The sequence below is a fragment of the Oncorhynchus gorbuscha genome, unplaced genomic scaffold (assembly GCF_021184085.1).
Source record: "Oncorhynchus gorbuscha isolate QuinsamMale2020 ecotype Even-year unplaced genomic scaffold, OgorEven_v1.0 Un_scaffold_824, whole genome shotgun sequence".
Taxonomy (NCBI): domain Eukaryota; kingdom Metazoa; phylum Chordata; class Actinopteri; order Salmoniformes; family Salmonidae; genus Oncorhynchus; species Oncorhynchus gorbuscha.
This window is the reverse complement of record NW_025745610.1, coordinates 261,040-285,923: the sequence shown is the minus strand read 5'-3', so window position 1 is coordinate 285,923 and position 24,884 is coordinate 261,040. Positions and strand designations below refer to the sequence as shown.

The window sequence follows — 24,884 nt, the reverse complement described above, 5'->3', positions numbered from 1 at the left end:
AGACTACACACATCCTCTATCAGGTGAACCATCACATGTAGACTACACACATCCTCTATCAGCTGAACCATCACAGGTAGTCTACACACATCCTCTATCAGGTGAACCATCACATGTAGACTACACACATCCTCTATCAGGTGAACCATCACAGGTAGTCTACACACATCCTCTATCAGGTGAACCATCACATGTAGACTACACACATCCTCTATCAGGTGAACCATCACAGGTAGTCTACACACATCCTCTATCAGGTGAACCATCACATGTAGACTACACACATCCTCTATCAGGTGAACCATCACATGTAGACTACACACATCCTAGACTCTATCAGGTGAACCATCACATGTAGACTACACACATCCTCTATCAGGTGAACCATCACATGTAGCCTACACACATCCTAGACTCTATCAGGTGAACCATCACATGTAGACTACACACATCCTCTATCAGGTGAACCATCACATGTAGACTACACACATCCTCTATCAGGTGAACCATCACATGTAGACTACACACATCCTCTATCAGGTGAACCATCACATGTAGACTACACACATCCTCTATCAGGTGAACCATCACAGGTAGTCTACACACATCCTCTATCAGGTGAACCATCACATGTAGACTACACACATCCTCTATCAGGTGAACCATCACAGGTAGTCTACACACATCCTCTATCAGGTGAACCATCACATGTAGACTACACACGTCCTCTATCAGGTGAACAATCGCATGTAGACTACACACATCCTAGACTGGTGCCGTAGTAAGTATGTGAGGTCACCCTCCCTCCCTTCTGGGTCTCTTACCTCAAAGAATTTAAACTTTGTATTATCTCAAATGACCTTGTGCCAGTTGTCGAGACAACACCAGGTAAACACCTGTAAGGACACGCCCCTCTAATGTGACTACAGATCTCTCTAACGGAATGATATTAATAGACCATGTGACTACAGATCTCTAACAGAATGATATTAATAGACCATGTGACTACAGATCTCTAACAGAATGATATTAATAGACCATGTGACTACAGATCTCTAACAGAATGATATTAATAGACCATGTGACTACAGATCTCTAACAGAATGATATTAATAGACCATGTGACTACAGATCTCTAACACAATGATATTAATAGACCATGTGACTACAGATCTCTAACAGAATGATATTAATAGACCATGTGACTACAGATCTCTAAAAGAATGATATTAATAGACCATGTGACTACAGATCTCTAACAGAATGATATTAATAGACCATGTGACTACAGATCTCTAACAGAATGATATTAATAGACCATGTGACTACAGATCTCTAACACAATGATATTAATAGACCATGTGACTACAGATCTCTAACAGAATGATATTAATAGACCATGTGACTACAGATCTCTAAAAGAATGATATTAATAGACCATGTGACTACAGATCTCTAACAGAATGATATTAATAGACCATGTGACTACAGATCTCTAACACAATGATATTAATAGACCATGTGACTACAGATCTCTCAAACAAATACAAGAGGAAATAGTGAGTACATGAGAAAAGCAACAAAGTGAATATAACGTTATTTTGCACATCCATTAATTTTAGAACAAAAACTGTGACTGAAGGGGACTTCCTGATTGGTGTCATAGCTGTACTGTTTGTGTTATTATCCTGTGTTAGTAATGGTTTGTATCTGTCACTAAGCAGTAGTGAACTATGAATGGGGGTGGTGCCTCTCATCTTGGTTTCAGGTCAGGGAAAATGAAACTTAAATCCTCAGCATCACAATATCATCAACGGAGGCAGCAGAGACAGACAGGACAAAGTCACAGGTAGGTGTTGAATGGTTTAGTTTTCTGAAAAATCTATTTGAATCGGGGACACCTGAACAATGTGTATGATAGGATACACGTTAACGTCCCAAGTACTGCTACATACTTCCATTCATTTTTTAAAAATGGTACCAGCTACTTCAGATGAGTCCCGTCACATACCATCGTGCTTGTGAGAATCTCCCCTTTCCATAGTGGAGTCATATTAGTTTGTAGTCCAAACCATTCAGACGCTACAGACAGAAGTTGGCACATCGGCGGTACTGACTTCAGACGCGTCTCATAACACTTGTGGGGTCGTAGAGCAAAACGAAGAACATCTTTTTGTAGGCCAAACCGTTCGGACGCTACAGCCGTTTTAGTGAGAAGACCGGTTTTCGCGATGCCTCGTGGTCTGGCGACTATCGCTGTATCTCGGCCACCTTCCTCCACCGCAGATGCTGAAGTCCGATATCGGCAGATTTGGTAGATTGAGAAGCAGTGGAAAACAGAAAGGGAAACGCGGCACACATTTCCAGGAATTTGGCTACAACTCCAATGCCCGCGGAAAGTGCCTGGATGTGCGTATGTTCTGCAGTGTTGAGATGGAGAAGCAGTCCATGCAAAACAACACATACAGTATCTTTAATTTAAACTGATGGACTTTAATGGGGATTTTTTTATTATGTTACTTAGATTGAAGCAACGGTGAATCAATAGACTCGTTGTTTATTGTGAAACAGTCTGTTCTGTTTAACATGTTATTGTGTTCTATGTTTATTATGTTGCATGTTCTATGTTTATTCTGTTCTATGTTTATTATGTTGCATGTTCTATGTTTATTCTGTTCTATGTTTATTCTGTTCTGTTTATTCTTCTCTGTCCTGTGTTAATTCTGTTCCATGTTAATTATGTTCTGTGTTTATTATGTTCTATGTTTATTCTTCTCTGTGATCTGTTTATTCTGTTCTATTTTCTATGATTATTCTGTTCTATGTTCTATGTTTATTCTTCTCTATGATCTATGTTTATTATGTTCTATTTTCTATGATTATTCTGTTCTATGTTCATTGTTTAACTGGTAAACAACATCACCTCATTGTCTAATTTCTATGCTTTATTGTAGACACCCTCTTCATTGAGTTTAATTGAGTTCAGGATAAACAACAGAGGAAAGTACAACAAAATGATGACTTCAGGTGAGTGCTTTACCGTGATTAAAACCCAGACTTCCCTCTCCTATAGGAGAGGACAGTTCAGTAGTGATGCTTTACCGTGATTAAAACCCAGACTTCCCTCTCCTATAGGAGAGGACAGTTCAGTACTGATGCTTTACCGTGATTAAAACCCAGACTTCCCTCTCCTATAGGAGAGGACAGTTCAGTAGTGATGCTTTACCGTGATTAAAACCCAGACTTCCCTCTCCTATAGGAGAGGACAGTTCAGTAGTGATGCTTTACCGTGATTAAAACCCAGACTTCCCTCTCCTATAGGAGAGGACAGTTCAGTAGTGATGCTTTACCGTGATTAAAACCCAGACTTCCCTCTCCTATAGGAGAGAACAGTTCAGTAGTGATGCTTTACCGTGATTAAAACCCAGACTTCCCTCTCCTATAGGAGAGAACAGTTCAGTAGTGATGCTTTACCGTGATTAAAACCCAGACTTCCCTCTCCTATAGGAGAGAACAGTTCAGTAGTGATGCTTTACCGTGATTAAAACCCAGACTTCCCTCTCCTATAGGAGAGAACAGTTCAGTAGTGATGCTTTACCGTGATTAAAACCCAGACTTCCCTCTCCTATAGGAGAGGACAGTTCAGTAGTGATGCTTTACCGTGATTAAAACCCAGACTTCCCTCTCCTATAGGAGAGAACAGTTCAGTAGTGATGCTTTACCGTGATTAAAACCCTAACTTCCCTCTCCTATAGGAGAGGACAGTTCAGTAGTGATGCTTTACCGTGATTAAAACCCTAACTTCCCTCTCCTATAGGAGAGGACAGTTCAGTAGTGATGCTTTACCGTGATTAAAACCCAGACTTCCCTCTCCTATAGGAGAGGACAGTTCAGTAGTGATGCTTTACCGTGATTAAAACCCAGACTTCCCTCTCCTATAGGAGAGAACAGTTCAGTAGTGATGCGTTACCGTGATTAAAACCCAGACTTCCCTCTCCTATAGGAGAGGACAGTTCAGTAGTGATGCTTTACCGTGATTAAAACCCAGACATCCCTCTCCTATAGGAGAGGACAGTTCAGTAGTGATGCTTTACCGTGATTAAAACCCAGACTTCCCTCTCCTATAGGAGAGGACAGTTCAGTAGTGATGCGTTACCGTGATTAAAACCCAGACGTCCCTCTCCTATAGGAGAGGACAGTTCAGTAGTGATGCTTTACCGTGATTAAAACCCAGACTTCCCTCTCCTATAGGAGAGGACAGTTCAGTAGTGATGCGTTACCGTGATTAAAACCCAGACTTCCCTCTCCTATAGGAGAGGACAGTTCAGTAGTGATGCTTTACTGTGATTAAAACCCAGACATCCCTCTCCTATAGGAGAGGACAGTTCAGTAGTGATGCTTTACCGTGATTAAAACCCAGACTTCCCTCTCCTATAGGAGAGGACAGTTCAGTAGTGATGCTCTACTATTGTAGTCTAACAGCTTCCCTATCATAGAGGATAGTTCAGTAGTGATACTCTACTATTGTAGTGTAACAGCTACCCTATCATAGAGAAGAGGACAGTTCAGTAGTGATACTCTACTATTGTAGTGTAACAGCTTCCCTATCATAGAGGACAGTTCAGTAGTGATACTCTACCATTGTAGTGTAACAGCTTCCCTATCATAGAGAAGAGGACAGTTCAGTAGTGATACTCTACTATTGTAGTGTAACAGCTTCCCTATCATAGAGAACAGTTCAGTAGTCATGCTCTACTATTGTAGTGTAACAGCTTCCCTATCATAGAGGACATTTCAGTAGTGATACTCTACTATTGTAGTGTAACAGCTTCCCTATCATAGAGAAGAGGACAGTTCAGTAGTGATACTCTACTATTGTAGTGTAACAGCTTCCCTATCATAGAGAACAGTTCAGTAGTGATGCTCTACTATTGTAGTGTAACAGCTTCCCTATCATAGAGGACAGTTCAGTAGTGATACTCTACTATTGTAGTGTAACAGCTTCCCTATCATAGAGGACAGTTCAGTAGTGATACTCTACTATTGTAGTGTAACAGCTTCCCTATCATAGAGAATAGGACAGTTCAGTAGTGATACTCTACTATTGTAGTGTAACAGCCTCCCTATCATAGAGAACAGTTCAGTAGTGATGCTCTACTATTGTAGTGTAACAGCTTCCCTATCATAGAGAAGAGGACAGTTCAGTAGTGATACTCTACTATTGTAGTGTAACAGCTTCCCTATCATAGAGAACAGTTCAGTAGTGATGCTCTACTATTGTAGTGTAACAGCTTCCTATCATAGAGAACAGTTCAGTAGTGATGCTCTACTATTGTAGTGTAACAGCTTCCCTATCATAGAGGACAGTTCAGTAGTGATACTCTACTATTGTAGTGTAACAGCTTCCCTATCATAGAGAACAGTTCAGTAGTGATGCTCTACTATTGTAGTGTAACAGCTTCCCTATCATAGAGAACAGTTCAGTAGTGATGCTCTACTATTATAGTGTAACAGCTTCCCTATCATAGAGGACAGTTCAGTAGTGATGCTCTACTATTGTAGTGTAACAGCTTCCCTATCATAGAGGACAGTTCAGTAGTGATACTCTACTATTGTAGTGTAACAGCTTCCCTATCATACAGAACAGTTCAGTAGTGATACTCTACTATTGTAGTGTAACAGCTTCCCTATCATAGAGGACAGTTCAGTAGTGATACTCTACTATTGTAGTGTAACAGCTTCCCTATCATAGAGGACAGTTCAGTAGTGATACTCTACTATTGTAGTGTAACAGCTTCCCTATCATAGAGGACAGTTCAGCAGTGATACTCTACTATTGTAGTGTAACAGCTTCCCTATCATAGAGGACAGTTCAGTAGTGATACTCTACTATTGTAGTGTAACAGCTTCCCTATCATAGAGGACAGTTCAGCAGTGATACTCTACTATTGTAGTGTAACAGCTTCCCTATCATAGAGGACAGTTCAGTCGTGATACTCTACTATTGTAGTGTAACAGCTTCCCTATCATAGAGGACAGTTCAGCAGTGATACTCTACTATTGTAGTGTAACAGCTTCCCTATCATAGAGAACAGTTCAGTAGTGATACTCTGCTATTGTAGTGTAAGAGCTTCCTATAATAGAGGACAGTAAGTGATACTCTACTATTGTAGTGTAACAGCTTCCCTATCATAGAGGACAGTTCAGCAGTGATACTCTACTATTGTAGTGTAACAGCTTCCCTATCATAGAGGACAGTTCAGTAGTGATACTCTACTATTGTAGTGTAACAGCTTCCCTATCGTAGAGGACAGTTCAGTAGTGATACTCTACTATTGTAGTGTAACAGCTTCCCTATCATAGAGGACAGTTCAGTAGTGATACTCTACTATTGTAGTGTAACAGCTTCCCTATCATAGAGGACAGTTCAGTAGTGATACTCTACTATTGTAGTGTAACAGCTTCCCTATCATAGAGGACAGTTCAGTAGTGATACTCTACTATTGTAGTGTAACAGCTTCCCTATCATAGAGGACAGTTCAGTGGTGATACTCTACTATTGTAGTGTAACAGCTTCCCTATCATAGAGGACAGTTCAGTAGTGATACTCTACTATTGTAGTGTAACAGCTTCCCTATCGTAGAGGACAGTTCAGTAGTGATACTCTACTATTGTAGTGTAACAGCTTCCCTATCATAGAGGACAGTTCAGTAGTGATACTCTACTATTGTAGTGTAACAGCTTCCCTATCATAGAGGACAGTTCAGTAGTGATACTCTACTATTGTAGTGTAACAGCTTCCCTATCATAGAGGACAGTTCAGTAGTGATACTCTACTATTGTAGTGTAACAGCTTCCCTATCATAGAGGACAGTTCAGTGGTGATACTCTACTATTGTAGTGTAACAGCTTCCCTATCATAGAGGACAGTTCAGTAGTGATACTCTACTATTGTAGTGTAACAGCTTCCCTATCATAGAGAACAGTTCAGTAGTGATGCTCTACTATTGTAGTGTAACAGCTTCCCTATCATAGAGGACAGTTCAGTAGTGATACTCTACTATTGTAGTGTAACAGCTTCCCTATCATAGAGGACAGTTCAGCAGTGATACTCTACTATTGTAGTGTAACAGCTTCCCTATCATAGAGGACAGTTCAGTAGTGATACTCTACTATTGTAGTGTAACAGCTTCCCTATCATAGAGGACAGTTCAGTAGTGATACTCTACTATTGTAGTGTAACAGCTTCCCTATCATAGAGGACAGTTCAGTAGTGATACTCTACTATTGTAGTGTAACAGCTTCCCTATCATAGAGGACAGTTCAGTAGTGATGCTCTACTATTGTAGTGTAACAGCTTCCCTATCATAGAGGACAGTTCAGTAGTGATGCTCTACTATTGTAGTGTAACAGCTTCCCTATCATAGAGGACAGTTCAGTAGTGATACTCTACTATTGTAGTGTAACAGCTTCCCTATCATAGAGAAGAGGACAGTTCAGTAGTGATACTCTACTATTGTAGTGTAACAGCTTCCCTATCATAGAGGACAGTTCAGTAGTGATACTCTACTATTGTAGTGTAACAGCTTCCCTATCATAGAGGACAGTTCAGTAGTGATACTCTACTATTGTAGTGTAACAGCTTCCCTATCATAGAGAACAGTTCAGTAGTGATACTCTACTATTGTAGTGTAACAGCTTCCCTATCATAGAGGACAGTTCAGTAGTGATACTCTACTATTGTAGTGTAACAGCTTCCCTATCATAGAGGACAGTTCAGCAGTGATACTCTACTATTGTAGTGTAACAGCTTCCCTATCATAGAGGACAGTTCAGTAGTGATACTCTACTATTGTAGTGTAACAGCTTCCCTATCATAGAGGACAGTTCAGCAGTGATACTCTACTATTGTAGTGTAACAGCTTCCCTATCATAGAGGACAGTTCAGTCGTGATACTCTACTATTGTAGTGTAACAGCTTCCCTATCATAGAGGACAGTTCAGCAGTGATACTCTACTATTGTAGTGTAACAGCTTCCCTATCATAGAGAACAGTTCAGTAGTGATACTCTGCTATTGTAGTGTAAGAGCTTCCTATAATAGAGGACAGTAAGTGATACTCTACTATTGTAGTGTAACAGCTTCCTATCATAGAGGACAGTTCAGCAGTGATACTCTACTATTGTAGTGTAACAGCTTCCCTATCATAGAGGACAGTTCAGTAGTGATACTCTACTATTGTAGTGTAACAGCTTCCCTATCGTAGAGGACAGTTCAGTAGTGATACTCTACTATTGTAGTGTAACAGCTTCCCTATCATAGAGGACAGTTCAGTAGTGATACTCTACTATTGTAGTGTAACAGCTTCCCTATCATAGAGGACAGTTCAGTAGTGATACTCTACTATTGTAGTGTAACAGCTTCCCTATCATAGAGGACAGTTCAGTAGTGATACTCTACTATTGTAGTGTAACAGCTTCCCTATCATAGAGGACAGTTCAGTGGTGATACTCTACTATTGTAGTGTAACAGCTTCCCTATCATAGAGGACAGTTCAGTAGTGATACTCTACTATTGTAGTGTAACAGCTTCCCTATCGTAGAGGACAGTTCAGTAGTGATACTCTACTATTGTAGTGTAACAGCTTCCCTATCATAGAGGACAGTTCAGTAGTGATACTCTACTATTGTAGTGTAACAGCTTCCCTATCATAGAGGACAGTTCAGTAGTGATACTCTACTATTGTAGTGTAACAGCTTCCCTATCATAGAGGACAGTTCAGTAGTGATACTCTACTATTGTAGTGTAACAGCTTCCCTATCATAGAGGACAGTTCAGTGGTGATACTCTACTATTGTAGTGTAACAGCTTCCCTATCATAGAGGACAGTTCAGTAGTGATACTCTACTATTGTAGTGTAACAGCTTCCCTATCATAGAGAACAGTTCAGTAGTGATGCTCTACTATTGTAGTGTAACAGCTTCCCTATCATAGAGGACAGTTCAGTAGTGATACTCTACTATTGTAGTGTAACAGCTTCCCTATCATAGAGGACAGTTCAGCAGTGATACTCTACTATTGTAGTGTAACAGCTTCCCTATCATAGAGGACAGTTCAGTAGTGATACTCTACTATTGTAGTGTAACAGCTTCCCTATCATAGAGGACAGTTCAGTAGTGATACTCTACTATTGTAGTGTAACAGCTTCCCTATCATAGAGGACAGTTCAGTAGTGATACTCTACTATTGTAGTGTAACAGCTTCCCTATCATAGAGGACAGTTCAGTAGTGATGCTCTACTATTGTAGTGTAACAGCTTCCCTATCATAGAGGACAGTTCAGTAGTGATGCTCTACTATTGTAGTGTAACAGCTTCCCTATCATAGAGGACAGTTCAGTAGTGATACTCTACTATTGTAGTGTAACAGCTTCCCTATCATAGAGAAGAGGACAGTTCAGTAGTGATACTCTACTATTGTAGTGTAACAGCTTCCCTATCATAGAGAAGAGGACAGTTCAGTAGTGATACTCTACTATTGTAGTGTAACAGCTTCCCTATCATAGAGGACAGTTCAGTAGTGATACTCTACTATTGTAGTGTAACAGCTTCCCTATCATAGAGAACAGTTCAGTAGTGATGCTCTACTATTGTAGTGTAACAGCTTCCCTATCATAGAGGACAGTTCAGTAGTGATACTCTACTATTGTAGTGTAACAGCTTCCCTATCATAGAGGACAGTTCAGCAGTGATACTCTACTATTGTAGTGTAACAGCTTCCCTATCATAGAGGACAGTTCAGCAGTGATACTCTACTATTGTAGTGTAACAGCTTCCATATCATAGAGAACAGTTCAGTAGTGATGCTCTACTATTGTAGTGTAACAGCTTCCCTATCATAGAGGACAGTTCAGTAGTGATACTCTACTATTGTAGTGTAACAGCTTCCCTATCATAGAGGACAGTTCAGCAGTGATACTCTACTATTGTAGTGTAACAGCTTCCCTATCATAGAGGACAGTTCAGTAGTGATACTCTACTATTGTAGTGTAACAGCTTCCCTATCATAGAGGACAGTTCAGCAGTGATACTCTACTATTGTAGTGTAACAGATTCCCTATCATAGAGGACAGTAGTGATACTCTACTATTGTAGTGTAACAGCTTCCCTATCATAGAGAACAGTTCAGTAGTGATACTCTACTATTGTAGTGTAACAGATTCCCTATCATAGAGGACAGTTCAGTAGTGATGCTCTACTATTGTAGTGTAACAGCTTCCCTATCATAGAGGACAGTAGTGATACTCTACTATTGTAGTGTAACAGCTTCCCTATCATAGAGGACAGTTCAGTAGTGATACTCTACTATTGTAGTGTAACAGCTTCCCTATCATAGAGGACAGTTCAGTAGTGATACTCTACTATTGTAGTGTAACAGCTTCCCTATCATAGAGGACAGTTCAGCAGTGATACTCTACTATTGTAGTGTAACAGCTTCCCTATCATAGAGAACAGTTCAGTAGTGATACTCTACTATTGTAGTGTAAGAGCTTCCCTATAATAGAGGACAGTAGTGATACTCTACTATTGTAGTGTAACAGCTTCCCTATCATAGAGAAGAGGACAGTTCAGTAGTGATACTCTACTATTGTAGTGTAACAGCTTCCCTATCATAGAGAACAGTTCAGTAGTCATGCTCTACTATTGTAGTGTAACAGCTTCCCTATCATAGAGGACATTTCAGTAGTGATACTCTACTATTGTAGTGTAACAGCTTCCCTATCATAGAGAAGAGGACAGTTCAGTAGTGATACTCTACTATTGTAGTGTAACAGCTTCCCTATCATAGAGAACAGTTCAGTAGTGATGCTCTACTATTGTAGTGTAACAGCTTCCCTATCATAGAGGACAGTTCAGTAGTGATACTCTACTATTGTAGTGTAACAGCTTCCCTATCATAGAGGACAGTTCAGTAGTGATACTCTACTATTGTAGTGTAACAGCTTCCCTATCATAGAGAATAGGACAGTTCAGTAGTGATACTCTACTATTGTAGTGTAACAGCCTCCCTATCATAGAGAACAGTTCAGTAGTGATGCTCTACTATTGTAGTGTAACAGCTTCCCTATCATAGAGAAGAGGACAGTTCAGTAGTGATACTCTACTATTGTAGTGTAACAGCTTCCCTATCATAGAGAACAGTTCAGTAGTGATGCTCTACTATTGTAGTGTAACAGCTTCCCTATCATAGAGAACAGTTCAGTAGTGATGCTCTACTATTGTAGTGTAACAGCTTCCCTATCATAGAGAACAGTTCAGTAGTGATGCTCTACTATTGTAGTGTAACAGCTTCCCTATCATAGAGGACAGTTCAGTAGTGATACTCTACTATTGTAGTGTAACAGCTTCCCTATCATAGAGAACAGTTCAGTAGTGATGCTCTACTATTGTAGTGTAACAGCTTCCCTATCATAGAGAACAGTTCAGTAGTGATGCTCTACTATTATAGTGTAACAGCTTCCCTATCATAGAGGACAGTTCAGTAGTGATGCTCTACTATTGTAGTGTAACAGCTTCCCTATCATAGAGGACAGTTCAGTAGTGATACTCTACTATTGTAGTGTAACAGCTTCCCTATCATACAGAACAGTTCAGTAGTGATACTCTACTATTGTAGTGTAACAGCTTCCCTATCATAGAGGACAGTTCAGTAGTGATACTCTACTATTGTAGTGTAACAGCTTCCCTATCATAGAGGACAGTTCAGTAGTGATACTCTACTATTGTAGTGTAACAGCTTCCCTATCATAGAGGACAGTTCAGCAGTGATACTCTACTATTGTAGTGTAACAGCTTCCCTATCATAGAGGACAGTTCAGTAGTGATACTCTACTATTGTAGTGTAACAGCTTCCCTATCATAGAGGACAGTTCAGCAGTGATACTCTACTATTGTAGTGTAACAGCTTCCCTATCATAGAGGACAGTTCAGTCGTGATACTCTACTATTGTAGTGTAACAGCTTCCCTATCATAGAGGACAGTTCAGCAGTGATACTCTACTATTGTAGTGTAACAGCTTCCCTATCATAGAGAACAGTTCAGTAGTGATACTCTGCTATTGTAGTGTAAGAGCTTCCCTATAATAGAGGACAGTAAGTGATACTCTACTATTGTAGTGTAACAGCTTCCCTATCATAGAGGACAGTTCAGCAGTGATACTCTACTATTGTAGTGTAACAGCTTCCCTATCATAGAGGACAGTTCAGTAGTGATACTCTACTATTGTAGTGTAACAGCTTCCCTATCGTAGAGGACAGTTCAGTAGTGATACTCTACTATTGTAGTGTAACAGCTTCCCTATCATAGAGGACAGTTCAGTAGTGATACTCTACTATTGTAGTGTAACAGCTTCCCTATCATAGAGGACAGTTCAGTAGTGATACTCTACTATTGTAGTGTAACAGCTTCCCTATCATAGAGGACAGTTCAGTAGTGATACTCTACTATTGTAGTGTAACAGCTTCCCTATCATAGAGGACAGTTCAGTGGTGATACTCTACTATTGTAGTGTAACAGCTTCCCTATCATAGAGGACAGTTCAGTAGTGATACTCTACTATTGTAGTGTAACAGCTTCCCTATCGTAGAGGACAGTTCAGTAGTGATACTCTACTATTGTAGTGTAACAGCTTCCCTATCATAGAGGACAGTTCAGTAGTGATACTCTACTATTGTAGTGTAACAGCTTCCCTATCATAGAGGACAGTTCAGTAGTGATACTCTACTATTGTAGTGTAACAGCTTCCCTATCATAGAGGACAGTTCAGTAGTGATACTCTACTATTGTAGTGTAACAGCTTCCCTATCATAGAGGACAGTTCAGTGGTGATACTCTACTATTGTAGTGTAACAGCTTCCCTATCATAGAGGACATTTCAGTAGTGATACTCTACTATTGTAGTGTAACAGCTTCCCTATCATAGAGAACAGTTCAGTAGTGATGCTCTACTATTGTAGTGTAACAGCTTCCCTATCATAGAGGACAGTTCAGTAGTGATACTCTACTATTGTAGTGTAACAGCTTCCCTATCATAGAGGACAGTTCAGCAGTGATACTCTACTATTGTAGTGTAACAGCTTCCCTATCATAGAGGACAGTTCAGTAGTGATACTCTACTATTGTAGTGTAACAGCTTCCCTATCATAGAGGACAGTTCAGTAGTGATACTCTACTATTGTAGTGTAACAGCTTCCCTATCATAGAGGACAGTTCAGTAGTGATACTCTACTATTGTAGTGTAACAGCTTCCCTATCATAGAGGACAGTTCAGTAGTGATGCTCTACTATTGTAGTGTAACAGCTTCCCTATCATAGAGGACAGTTCAGTAGTGATGCTCTACTATTGTAGTGTAACAGCTTCCCTATCATAGAGGACAGTTCAGTAGTGATACTCTACTATTGTAGTGTAACAGCTTCCCTATCATAGAGAAGAGGACAGTTCAGTAGTGATACTCTACTATTGTAGTGTAACAGCTTCCTATCATAGAGAAGAGGACAGTTCAGTAGTGATACTCTACTATTGTAGTGTAACAGCTTCCCTATCATAGAGGACAGTTCAGTAGTGATACTCTACTATTGTAGTGTAACAGCTTCCCTATCATAGAGAACAGTTCAGTAGTGATGCTCTACTATTGTAGTGTAACAGCTTCCCTATCATAGAGGACAGTTCAGTAGTGATACTCTACTATTGTAGTGTAACAGCTTCCCTATCATAGAGGACAGTTCAGCAGTGATACTCTACTATTGTAGTGTAACAGCTTCCCTATCATAGAGGACAGTTCAGCAGTGATACTCTACTATTGTAGTGTAACAGCTTCCATATCATAGAGAACAGTTCAGTAGTGATGCTCTACTATTGTAGTGTAACAGCTTCCCTATCATAGAGGACAGTTCAGTAGTGATACTCTACTATTGTAGTGTAACAGCTTCCCTATCATAGAGGACAGTTCAGCAGTGATACTCTACTATTGTAGTGTAACAGCTTCCCTATCATAGAGGACAGTTCAGTAGTGATACTCTACTATTGTAGTGTAACAGCTTCCCTATCATAGAGGACAGTTCAGCAGTGATACTCTACTATTGTAGTGTAACAGATTCCCTATCATAGAGGACAGTAGTGATACTCTACTATTGTAGTGTAACAGCTTCCCTATCATAGAGAACAGTTCAGTAGTGATACTCTACTATTGTAGTGTAACAGATTCCCTATCATAGAGGACAGTTCAGTAGTGATGCTCTACTATTGTAGTGTAACAGCTTCCCTATCATAGAGGACAGTAGTGATACTCTACTATTGTAGTGTAACAGCTTCCCTATCATAGAGGACAGTTCAGTAGTGATACTCTACTATTGTAGTGTAACAGCTTCCCTATCATAGAGGACAGTTCAGTAGTGATACTCTACTATTGTAGTGTAACAGCTTCCCTATCATAGAGGACAGTTCAGCAGTGATACTCTACTATTGTAGTGTAACAGCTTCCCTATCATAGAGAACAGTTCAGTAGTGATACTCTACTATTGTAGTGTAAGAGCTTCCCTATAATAGAGGACAGTAGTGATACTCTACTATTGTAGTGTAACAGCTTCCCTATCATAGAGGACAGTTCAGCAGTGATACTCTACTATTGTAGTGTAACAGCTTCCCTATCATAGAGAACAGTTCAGTAGTGATACTCTACTATTGTAGTGTAAGTGTCATGTTTTGTCATTAATTATCATGTCTTGTCCCTGTGCTTCCCCTTCTATTCGTTTCCCTCTGCTGGTCTTATTAGGTTCTTTCCCTCTTTCTATCCCTCTCTCTCCCCCTCCCTCTCTCACTCTCTCGCTCTCTCTTCTCTCTATCGTTCCGTTCCTGCTCCCAGCTGTTCCTATTCCCCTAATCAATCATTTAGTCTTCCCACACCTGTTCCCGATCCTTTTCCCTGATTAGAGTCCCTATTTCTCTCCTTGTTTTCCGTTCCTGCCCCGTCGGATCCTTATCTATAATTCACCGTGCTGTGTCTATGTTTTGCCCTGTCGTGTCGTGTTTCCCTCAGATGCTGCGTGGTGAGCAGGTGTCTGAGTCTGCTAGGTTCAAGTGCCTTCCCGAGGCAACCTGCAGTTCTCGATCAAGTCTCCAGTCTGTTCTTACGAGTAGTATTATGCTTTTTGTTTTGTAAAGTTTCTTACTGGATTAAAAACTCTGTTTTCGCCAAGTCGCTTTTGGGTCCTCATTCACCTGCATAACAGAAGGATCCGACCAAGGAATGGACCCAGCGACTACAGAGGCTCGTAACACTGCCGTCAAGATCCAAGGAGCCATGCTCGGCAGACACGAGCAGGAATTGTCTGCTGCTCGCCATGCCGTGGAGAACCTGGCCGCTCAGGTTTCCGACCTCTCTGGACAGTTCCAGAGTCTTCGTCTCGTGCCACCTGTTACTTCCTGGCCTGCCGAGCCTCCGGAACCTAGGGTTAATAACCCACCTTGCTACTCCGGGCAGCCCACGGAGTGCCGCTCCTTTCTCACCCAGTGTGATATTGTGTTCTCTCTCCAACCCAACACATACTCTAGTGAGAGAGCTCGGGTTGCTTACGTCATTTCACTCCTTACTGGCCGGGCCCGAGAGTGGGGCACAGCTATCTGGGAGGCAAGGGCTGATTGTTCTAACAATTACCAGAACTTTAAAGAGGAGATGATTCGGGTTTTTGACCGTTCAGTTTTTGGTGGGGAGGCTTCTAGGGCCCTGGCTTCCCTATGCCAAGGTGATCGATCCATAACGGATTACTCTATAGAGTTTCGTACTCTTGCTGCCTCTAGTGACTGGAACGAGCCGGCGCTGCTCGCTCGTTTTCTGGAGGGACTCCACACAGTGGTCAAGGATGAGATTCTCTCTCGGGAGGTTCCTTCCAGTGTGGACTCTTTGATTGCTCTCGCCATCCGCATAGAACGACGGGTAGATCTTCGTCACCAGGCTCGTGGAAGAGAGCTCGCATCAACGGTGTTTCCCTGCTCCGCATCGCAACCATCTCCCTCCTCTGGCTCTGAGACTGAGCCCATGCAGCTGGGAGGGATTCGCATCTCGACTAAGGAGAGGGAACGGAGGATCACCAACCGCCTGTGCCTCTATTGGGATTTGATGGACATTTTGTTAATTCATGTCCAGTAAGAGGCCAGAGCCCATCAGTAAGCGGAGGGCTACTGGTGAGCGCTACTACTCAGGTCTCTTCATCTAGATCCTGTACTACTATGTCGGTCCATCTACGCTGGACCGGTTCGGGTGCTACATGCAGTGCCTTGATTGACTCTGGGGCTGAGGGTTGTTTCATGGACGAAGCATGGGTTCGGAAACATAACATTCCTTTCAGACAGTTAGACAAGCCTACGCCCATGTTTGCCTTAGATGGTAGTCATCTTCCCAGTATCAGATTTGAGACACTACCTTTAACTCTCACAGTATCTGGTAACCACAGTGAGACTATTTCTTTTTTGATTTTTCGTTCACCTTTTACACCTGTTGTTTTGGGTCATCCCTGGCTAGTATGTCATAATCCTTCTATTAATTGGTCTTGTAATTCTATCCTATCCTGGAACGTATCTTGTCATGTGAAGTGCTTAATGTCTGCCATCCCTCCCATTTCTTCTGTCCCCACTTCTCAGGAGGAACCTGGCGATTTGACAGGAGTGCCGGAGGAATATCATGATCTGCGCACGGTCTTCAGTCGGTCCCGAGCCAACTCCCTTCCTCCTCACCGGTCGTATGATTGTAGTATTGATCTCCTTCCGGGGACCACTCCTCCTCGGGGTAGACTATACTCTCTGTCGGCTCCCGAACGTAAGGCTCTCGAGGATTATTTATCTGTGTCTCTTGACGCCGGTACCATAGTGCCTTCTTCCTCTCCGGCCGGGGCGGGGTTCTTTTTGTTAAGAAGAAGGACGGTACTCTGCGCCCTGCGTGGATTATCGAGGGCTGAATGACATAACGGTTAAGAATCGTTATCCGCTTCCCCTTATGTCATCAGCCTTCGAGATTCTGCAGGGAGCCAGGTGCTTTACTAAGTTGGACCTTCGTAACGCTTACCATCTCGTGCGCATCAGAGAGGGGGACGAGTGGAAAACGGCGTTTAACACTCCGTTAGGGCATTTTGAGTACCGGGTTCTGCCGTTTGGTCTCGCCAATGCGCCAGCTGTTTTTCAGGCATTAGTTAATGATGTTCTGAGAGACATGCTGAACATCTTTGTTTTTGTCTATCTTGACGATATCCTGATTTTTTCACCATCACTCGAGATTCATGTTCAGCACGTTCGACGTGTTCTACAGCGCCTTTTAGAGAATTGTCTCTACGTAAAGGCTGAGAAGTGCTCTTTTCATGTCTCCTCCGTTACTTTTCTCGGTTCCGTTATTTCCGCTGAAGGCATTCAGATGGATTCCGCTAAGGTCCAAGCTGTCAGTGATTGGCCCGTTCCAAGGTCACGTGTCGAGTTGCAGCGCTTTTTTAGGTTTCGCTAATTTCTATCGGCGTTTCATTCGTAATTTCGGTCAAGTTGCTGCCCCTCTCACAGCTCTTACTTCTGTCAAGACGTGTTTTAAGTGGTCCGGTTCCGCCCAGGGAGCTTTTGATCTTCTAAAAGAACATTTTACGTCCGCTCCTATCCTCGTTACTCCTGACGTCACTAGACAATTCATTGTCGAGGTTGACGCTTCAGAGGTAGGCGTGGGAGCCATTCTATCCCAGCGCTTCCAGTCTGACGATAAGGTTCATCCTTGCGCTTATTTTTCTCATCGCCTGTCGCCATCTGAGCGCAACTATGATGTGGGTAACCGTGAACTGCTCGCCATCCGCTTAGCCCTAGGCGAATGGCGACAGTGGTTGGAGGGGGCGACCGTTCCTTTTGTCGTTTGGACAGACCATAAGAACCTTGAGTACATCCGTTCTGCCAAACGACTTAATGCCCGTCAAGCTCGTTGGGCGTTGTTTTTCGCTCGTTTCGAGTTTGTGATTTCTTACCGTCCGGGTAGCAAGAACACCAAGCCTGATGCCTTATCCCGTCTGTTTAGTTCTTCTGTGGCTTCTACTGATCCCGAGGGGATTCTTCCTTATGGGCGTGTTGTCGGGTTGACAGTCTGGGGAATTGAAAGACAGGTTAAGCAAGCACTCACGCACACTGCGTCGCCGCGCGCTTGTCCTAGTAACCTCCTTTTCGTTCCTGTTTCCACTCGTCTGGCTGTTCTTCAGTGGGCTCACTCTGCCAAGTTAGCTGGTCATCCCGGTGTTCGAGTCACTCTTGCGTCTATTCGCCAGCGCTTTTGGTGGCCGACTCAGGAGCGTGACACGCGCCGTTTCGTGGCTGCTTGTTCGGACTGCGCGCAGACTAAGTCGGGTAACTCTCCTCCTGCCGGTCGTCTCAGACCGCTCCCCATTCCTTCTCGACCATGGTCTCACATCGCCCTAGACTTCATTACCGGTCTGCCTTTGTCTGCGGGGAAGACTGTGATTCTTACGGTTGTCGATAGGTTCTCTAAGGCGGCACATTTCATTCCCCTCGCTAAACTTCCTTCCGCTAAGGAGACGGCACAAATCATTATCGAGAATGTGTTCAGAATTCATGGCCTCCCGTTAGACGCCGTTTCAGACAGAGGCCCGCAATTCACGTCACAGTTTTGGAGGGAGTTCTGTCGTTTGATTGGTGCGTCCGTCAGTCTCTCTTCCGGGTTTCATCCCCAGTCTAACGGTCAAGCAGAGAGGGCCAATCAGACGATTGGTCGCATACTACGCAGCCTTTCTTTCAGAAACCCTGCGTCTTGGGCAGAACAGCTCCCCTGGGCAGAATACGCTCACAACTCGCTTCCTTCGTCTGCTACCGGGTTATCTCCGTTTCAGAGTAGTCTGGGTTACCAGCCTCCTCTGTTCTCATCCCAGCTTGCCGAGTCCAGCGTTCCCTCCGCTCAAGCGTTTGTCCAACGTTGTGAGCGCACCTGGAGGAGGGTGAGGTCTGCACTTTGCCGCTACAGGGCACAGACTGTGAGAGCCGCCAATAAACGCAGGATTAAGAGTCCAAGGTATTGTTGCGGCCAGAGAGTGTGACTTTCCACTCGCAACCTTCCTCTTACGACAGCTTCTCGTAAGTGGACTCCGCGGTTCATTGGTCCGTTCCGTGTCTCCCAGGTCGTCAATCCTGTCGCTGTGCGACTGCTTCTTCCGCGACATCTTCGTCGCGTCCATCCTGTCTTCCATGTCTCCTGTGTCAAGCCCTTTCTTCGCACCCCGTTCGTCTTCCCTCCCCCCCCTCCCGTCCTTGTCGAGAGCGCACCTATTTACAAGGTACGTAAGATCATGGACATGCGTTCTCGGGACGGGGTCACCAATACTTAGTGGATTGGGAGGGTTACGGTCCTGAGGAGAGGAGTTGGGTTCCGTCTCGGGACGTGCTGGACCGTTCGCTTATTGATGATTTCCTCCGTTGCCGCCAGGGTTCCTCCTCGAGTGCGCCAGGAGGCGCTCGGTGAGTGGGGGGTACTGTCATGTTTTGTCATTAATTATCATGTCTTGTCCCTGTGCTTCCCCTTCTATTCGTTTCCCTCTGCTGGTCTTATTAGGTTCTTTCCCTCTTTCTATCCCTCTCTCTCCCCCTCCCTCTCTCACTCTCTCGCTCTCTCTTCTCTCTATCGTTCCGTTCCTGCTCCCAGCTGTTCCTATTCCCCTAATCAATCATTTAGTCTTCCCACACCTGTTCCCGATCCTTTTCCCTGATTAGAGTCCCTATTTCTCTCCTTGTTTTCCGTTCCTGCCCCGTCGGATCCTTATCTATAATTCACCGTGCTGTGTCTATGTTTTGCCCTGTCGTGTCGTGTTTCCCTCAGATGCTGCGTGGTGAGCAGGTGTCTGAGTCTGCTAGGTTCAAGTGCCTTCCCGAGGCAACCTGCAGTTCTCGATCAAGTCTCCAGTCTGTTCTTACGAGTAGTATTATGCTTTTTGTTTTGTAAAGTTTCTTACTGGATTAAAAACTCTGTTTTCGCCAAGTCGCTTTTGGGTCCTCAGTCCTCAGAGGACAGTTCAGTAGTGATACTCTACTATTGTAGTGTAACAGCTTCCCTATCATAGAGGACAGTTCAGCAGTGATACTCCACTATTGTAGTGTAACAGATTCCCTATCATAGAGGACAGTAGTGATACTCTACTATTGTAGTGTAACAGCTTCCCTATCATAGAGAACAGTTCAGTAGTGATACTCTACTATTGTAGTGTAACAGATTCCCTATCATAGAGGACAGTTCAGTAGTGATGCTCTACTATTGTAGTGTAACAGCTTCCCTATCATAGAGGACAGTAGTGATACTCTGCTATTGTAGTGTAACAGATAACCTATCATAGAGGACAGTAGTGATACTCTACTATTGTAGTGTAACAGCTTCCCTATCATAGAGAACAGTTCAGTAGTGATGCTCTACTATTGTAGTGTAACAGCTTCCCTATCATAGAGGACAGTTCAGTAGTGATACTCTACTATTGTAGTGTAACAGCTTCCCTATCATAGAGGACAGTTCAGTAGTGATACTCTACTATTGTAGTGTAACAGCTTCCCTATCATAGAGGACAGTTCAGCAGTGATACTCTACTATTGTAGTGTAACAGCTTCCCTATCATAGAGGACAGTTCAGCAGTGATACTCTACTATTGTAGTGTAACAGCTTCCCTGTCATAGAGAACAGTTCAGTAGTGATACTCTACTATTGTAGTGTAAGAGCTTCCCTATAATAGAGGACAGTAGTGATACTCTACTATTGTAGTGTAACAGCTTCCCTATCATAGAGGACAGTTCAGCAGTGATACTCTACTATTGTAGTGTAACAGCTTCCCTATCATAGAGGACAGTTCAGTAGTGATACTCTACTATTGTAGTGTAACAGCTTCCCTATCATAGAGGACAGTTCAGCAGTGATACTCTACTATTGTAGTGTAACAGCTTCCCTATCATAGAGGACAGTTCAGTAGTGATGCTCTACTATTGTAGTGGGTGGGGTTATATCCTTCCTGTTTGGCCCTGTCCGGGGGTGTCCTCGGATGGGGCCACAGTGTCTCCTGACCCCTCCTGTCTCAGCCTCCAGTATTTATGCTGCAGTAGTTTATGTGTCGGGGGGCTAGGGTCAGTTTGTTTATCTGGAGTACTTCTCCTGTCCTATTCGGTGTCCTGTGTAAATCTAAGTGTGCGTTCTCTAATTCTCTCCTTCTCTCTTTCTTTCTCTCTCTCGGAGGACCTGAGCCCTAGAACCATGCCCCAGGACTACCTGACATGATGACTCCTTGCTGTCCCCAGTCCACCTGGCCATGCTGCTGCTCCAGTTTCAACTGGCCTGGGCCCTAGGACCATGTCCCAGGACTACCTGACATGAGAGACTCCTTGCTGTCCCCAGTCCACCTGGCCATGCTCCTGCTCCAGTTTCAACTGTTCTGCCTTACTATTATTCAACCATGCTGGTCATTTATGAACATTTGAACATCTTGGCCACGTTCTGTTATAATCTCCACCCGGCACAGCCAGAAGAGGACTGGCCACCCCACATATGCTCTCTCTAATTCTCTCTTTCTTTCTCTCTCTCGGAGGACCTGAGCCCTAGGACCGTGCCCCAGGACTACCTGACATGATGGCTCCTTGCTGTCCCCAGTCCACCTGACTGTGCTGCTGCTCCAGTTTCAACTGTTCTGCCTTATTATTATTTGACCATGCTGGTCATTTATGAACATTTGAACATCTTGGTCATGTTCTGTTATAATCTCTACCCGGCACAGCCAGAAGAGGACTGGCCACCCCACATAGCCCGGTTCCTCTCTAGGTTTCTTCCTAGGTTTTGGCCTTTCTAGGGAGTTTTTCCTAGCCACCGTGCTTTTACACCTGCATTGTTTGCTGTTTGGGGTTTTAGGCTGGGTTTCTGTACAGCACTTTGAGATATCAGCTGATGTACGAAGGGCTATATAAATACATTTGATTTGATTTGATTTGATTTAGTGTAACAGCTTCCCTATCATAGAGGACAGTTCAGTAGTGATACTCTACTATTGTAGTGTAACAGCTTCCCTATCATAGAGGACAGTTCAGTAGTGATACTCTACTATTGTAGTGTAACAGCTTCCCTATCATAGAGGACAGTTCAGCAGTGATACTCTACTATTGTAGTGTAACAGCTTCCCTATCATAGAGGACAGTTCAGCAGTGATACTCTACTATTGTAGTGTAACAGCTTCCCTGTCATAGAGAACAATTCAGTAGTGATACTCTACTATTGTAGTGTAAGAGCTTCCCTATAATAGAGGACAGTAGTGATACTCTACTATTGTAGTGTAACAGCTTCCCTATCATAGAGGACAGTTCAGCAGTGATACTCTACTATTGTAGTGTAACAGATTCCCTATCATAGAGGACAGTAGTGATACTCTACTATTGTAGTGTAACAGATTCCCTATCATAGAGGACAGTAGTGATACTCTACTATTGTAGTGTAACAGCTTCCCTATCATAGAGGACAGTTCAGCAGTGATACTCTACTATTGTAGTGTAACAGCTTCCCTATCATAGAGGACAGTTCAGCAGTGATACTCTACTATTGTAGTGTAACAGCTTCCCTGTCATAGAGAACAGTTCAGTAGTGATACTCTACTATTGTAGTGTAACAGCTTCCCTATAATAGAGGACAGTAGTGATACTCTACTATTGTAGTGTAACAGCTTCCCTATCATAGAGGACAGTTCAGCAGTGATACTCTACTATTGTAGTGTAACAGATTCCCTATCATAGAGGACAGTAGTGATACTCTACTATTGTAGTGTAACAGCTTCCCTATCATAGAGGACAGTTCAGCAGTGATACTCTACTATTGTAGTGTAACAGCTTCCCTATCATAGAGGACAGTTCAGCAGTGATACTCTACTATTGTAGTGTAACAGCTTCCCTGTCATAGAGAACAGTTCAGTAGTGATACTCTACTATTGTAGTGTAACAGCTTCCCTATAATAGAGGACAGTAGTGATACTCTACTATTGTAGTGTAACAGCTTCCCTATCATAGAGGACAGTTCAGCAGTGATACTCTACTATTGTAGTGTAACAGCTTCCCTGTCATAGAGAACAGTTCAGTAGTGATACTCTACTATTGTAGTGTAACAGCTTCCCTATAATAGAGGACAGTAGTGATACTCTACTATTGTAGTGTAACAGCTTCCCTATCATAGAGGACAGTTCAGCAGTGATACTCTACTATTGTAGTGTAACAGATTCCCTATCATAGAGGACAGTAGTGATACTCTACTATTGTAGTGTAACAGCTTCCCTATCATAGAGGACAGTTCAGCAGTGATACTCTACTATTGTAGTGTAACAGCTTCCCTATCATAGAGGACAGTTCAGCAGTGATACTCTACTATTGTAGTGTAACAGCTTCCCTGTCATAGAGAACAGTTCAGTAGTGATACTCTACTATTGTAGTGTAACAGCTTCCCTATAATAGAGGACAGTAGTGATACTCTACTATTGTAGTGTAACAGCTTCCCTATCATAGAGGACAGTTCAGCAGTGATACTCTACTATTGTAGTGTAACAGATTCCCTATCATAGAGGACAGTAGTGATACTCTACTATTGTAGTGTAACAGAATGGGGAACATAAAGCTGACAGAGATGCCTGAAGCCAAAGTAAAAGATAACCACTTGTTTTGTTTTTATTCTTTCAAGTATCATTAAATGACAGATGTGCTGAATACTGTAAAATGCAGCAGATTGTTAATGATTAATACTCGGTGTGTATGTGTGTCACAGCTCCTGATAAGCCAGATTGTGGGCCGATGGTGGTTACTGTTGGATTCTTGACGTTGGTCATTGGAATCGCTGTTGGAGTGAAACTGAAGGTGGCCACAGACCAGTTCATTCAACAACATCAATGGAAGATCATTGCCTTTGTAACTGTTTTTATTGTTGTTTGTATCATGGTGCTTCTGATCTTGAAGAAACAGGAAGTATAGAGGGATATTTAAGGAATGACCCATACAATTAGCAAACACTTCTCAGTCAGTCAAACACAACTCCCTCTGGATAAGAACATCTGCTAAATGACTGAACTGTAAACAACATTTGGATAAAAGTGATTCATAGTAGGTTAGATGTATTTGTCTAAGATTGTATTTGTCATCCTATTTTAATGTGACCAAGATCCCTTTCCATCTCTGACCATCTGTGTGTGTGCAAAAGGATCTGGTCAGAGCTGCACAGAGTACTCCTGTGTTTCAGAGACCTACAGTGGTGACTCATCATAAAGCCACATACTACATTCCATATTGGCCCCTATATATCTGATATGATTTAGCTCTTTAACTGGTTTAATTAAAAACCACTATCTCAATTAGAACATGTACATTCTTTTGGGAAATCAGAGATCAGTAAATCATAGGAGGAACTATAGAGGTGTGGTTTGCATGTTTCTGGACAAACTGCTTTTATGGTGACGACAAAGCAGAGGTGGCCAACAACTCTCACATTATTGAGCTGCCGGCTTGACACACATACACACGCACACACATGCATTCACACACGCACGCACACACACACACACACACACACACACACACACACACACACACACACACACACACACACACACACACACACACACACACACACACACACACACACACACACACACACACACACACACACACACACACACACACACACACACACACACACACACACAATGATTCATACACCCACACACACATACATGTACATGCACCCACCCATACATACATACACACACACAAAAACCCACACTTGCATACAAACAAACTGACACACACACACACAC

The 24,884-nt window shown here is 42.8% G+C and overlaps 1 long non-coding RNA gene across 1 annotated transcript; it reads left to right on the top strand.

Annotated features, from left to right (window-relative positions):
* Positions 1-1,714: 1,714 nt before the first annotated feature.
* Positions 1,715-24,479, top strand: LOC124019370. Its single transcript, XR_006835767.1, has 3 exons — positions 1,715-1,849; positions 2,955-3,027; positions 23,843-24,479. It is a non-coding gene; the product is annotated as an uncharacterized LOC124019370 (long non-coding RNA).
* The last annotated feature ends 405 nt before the right edge of the window (positions 24,480-24,884 follow it).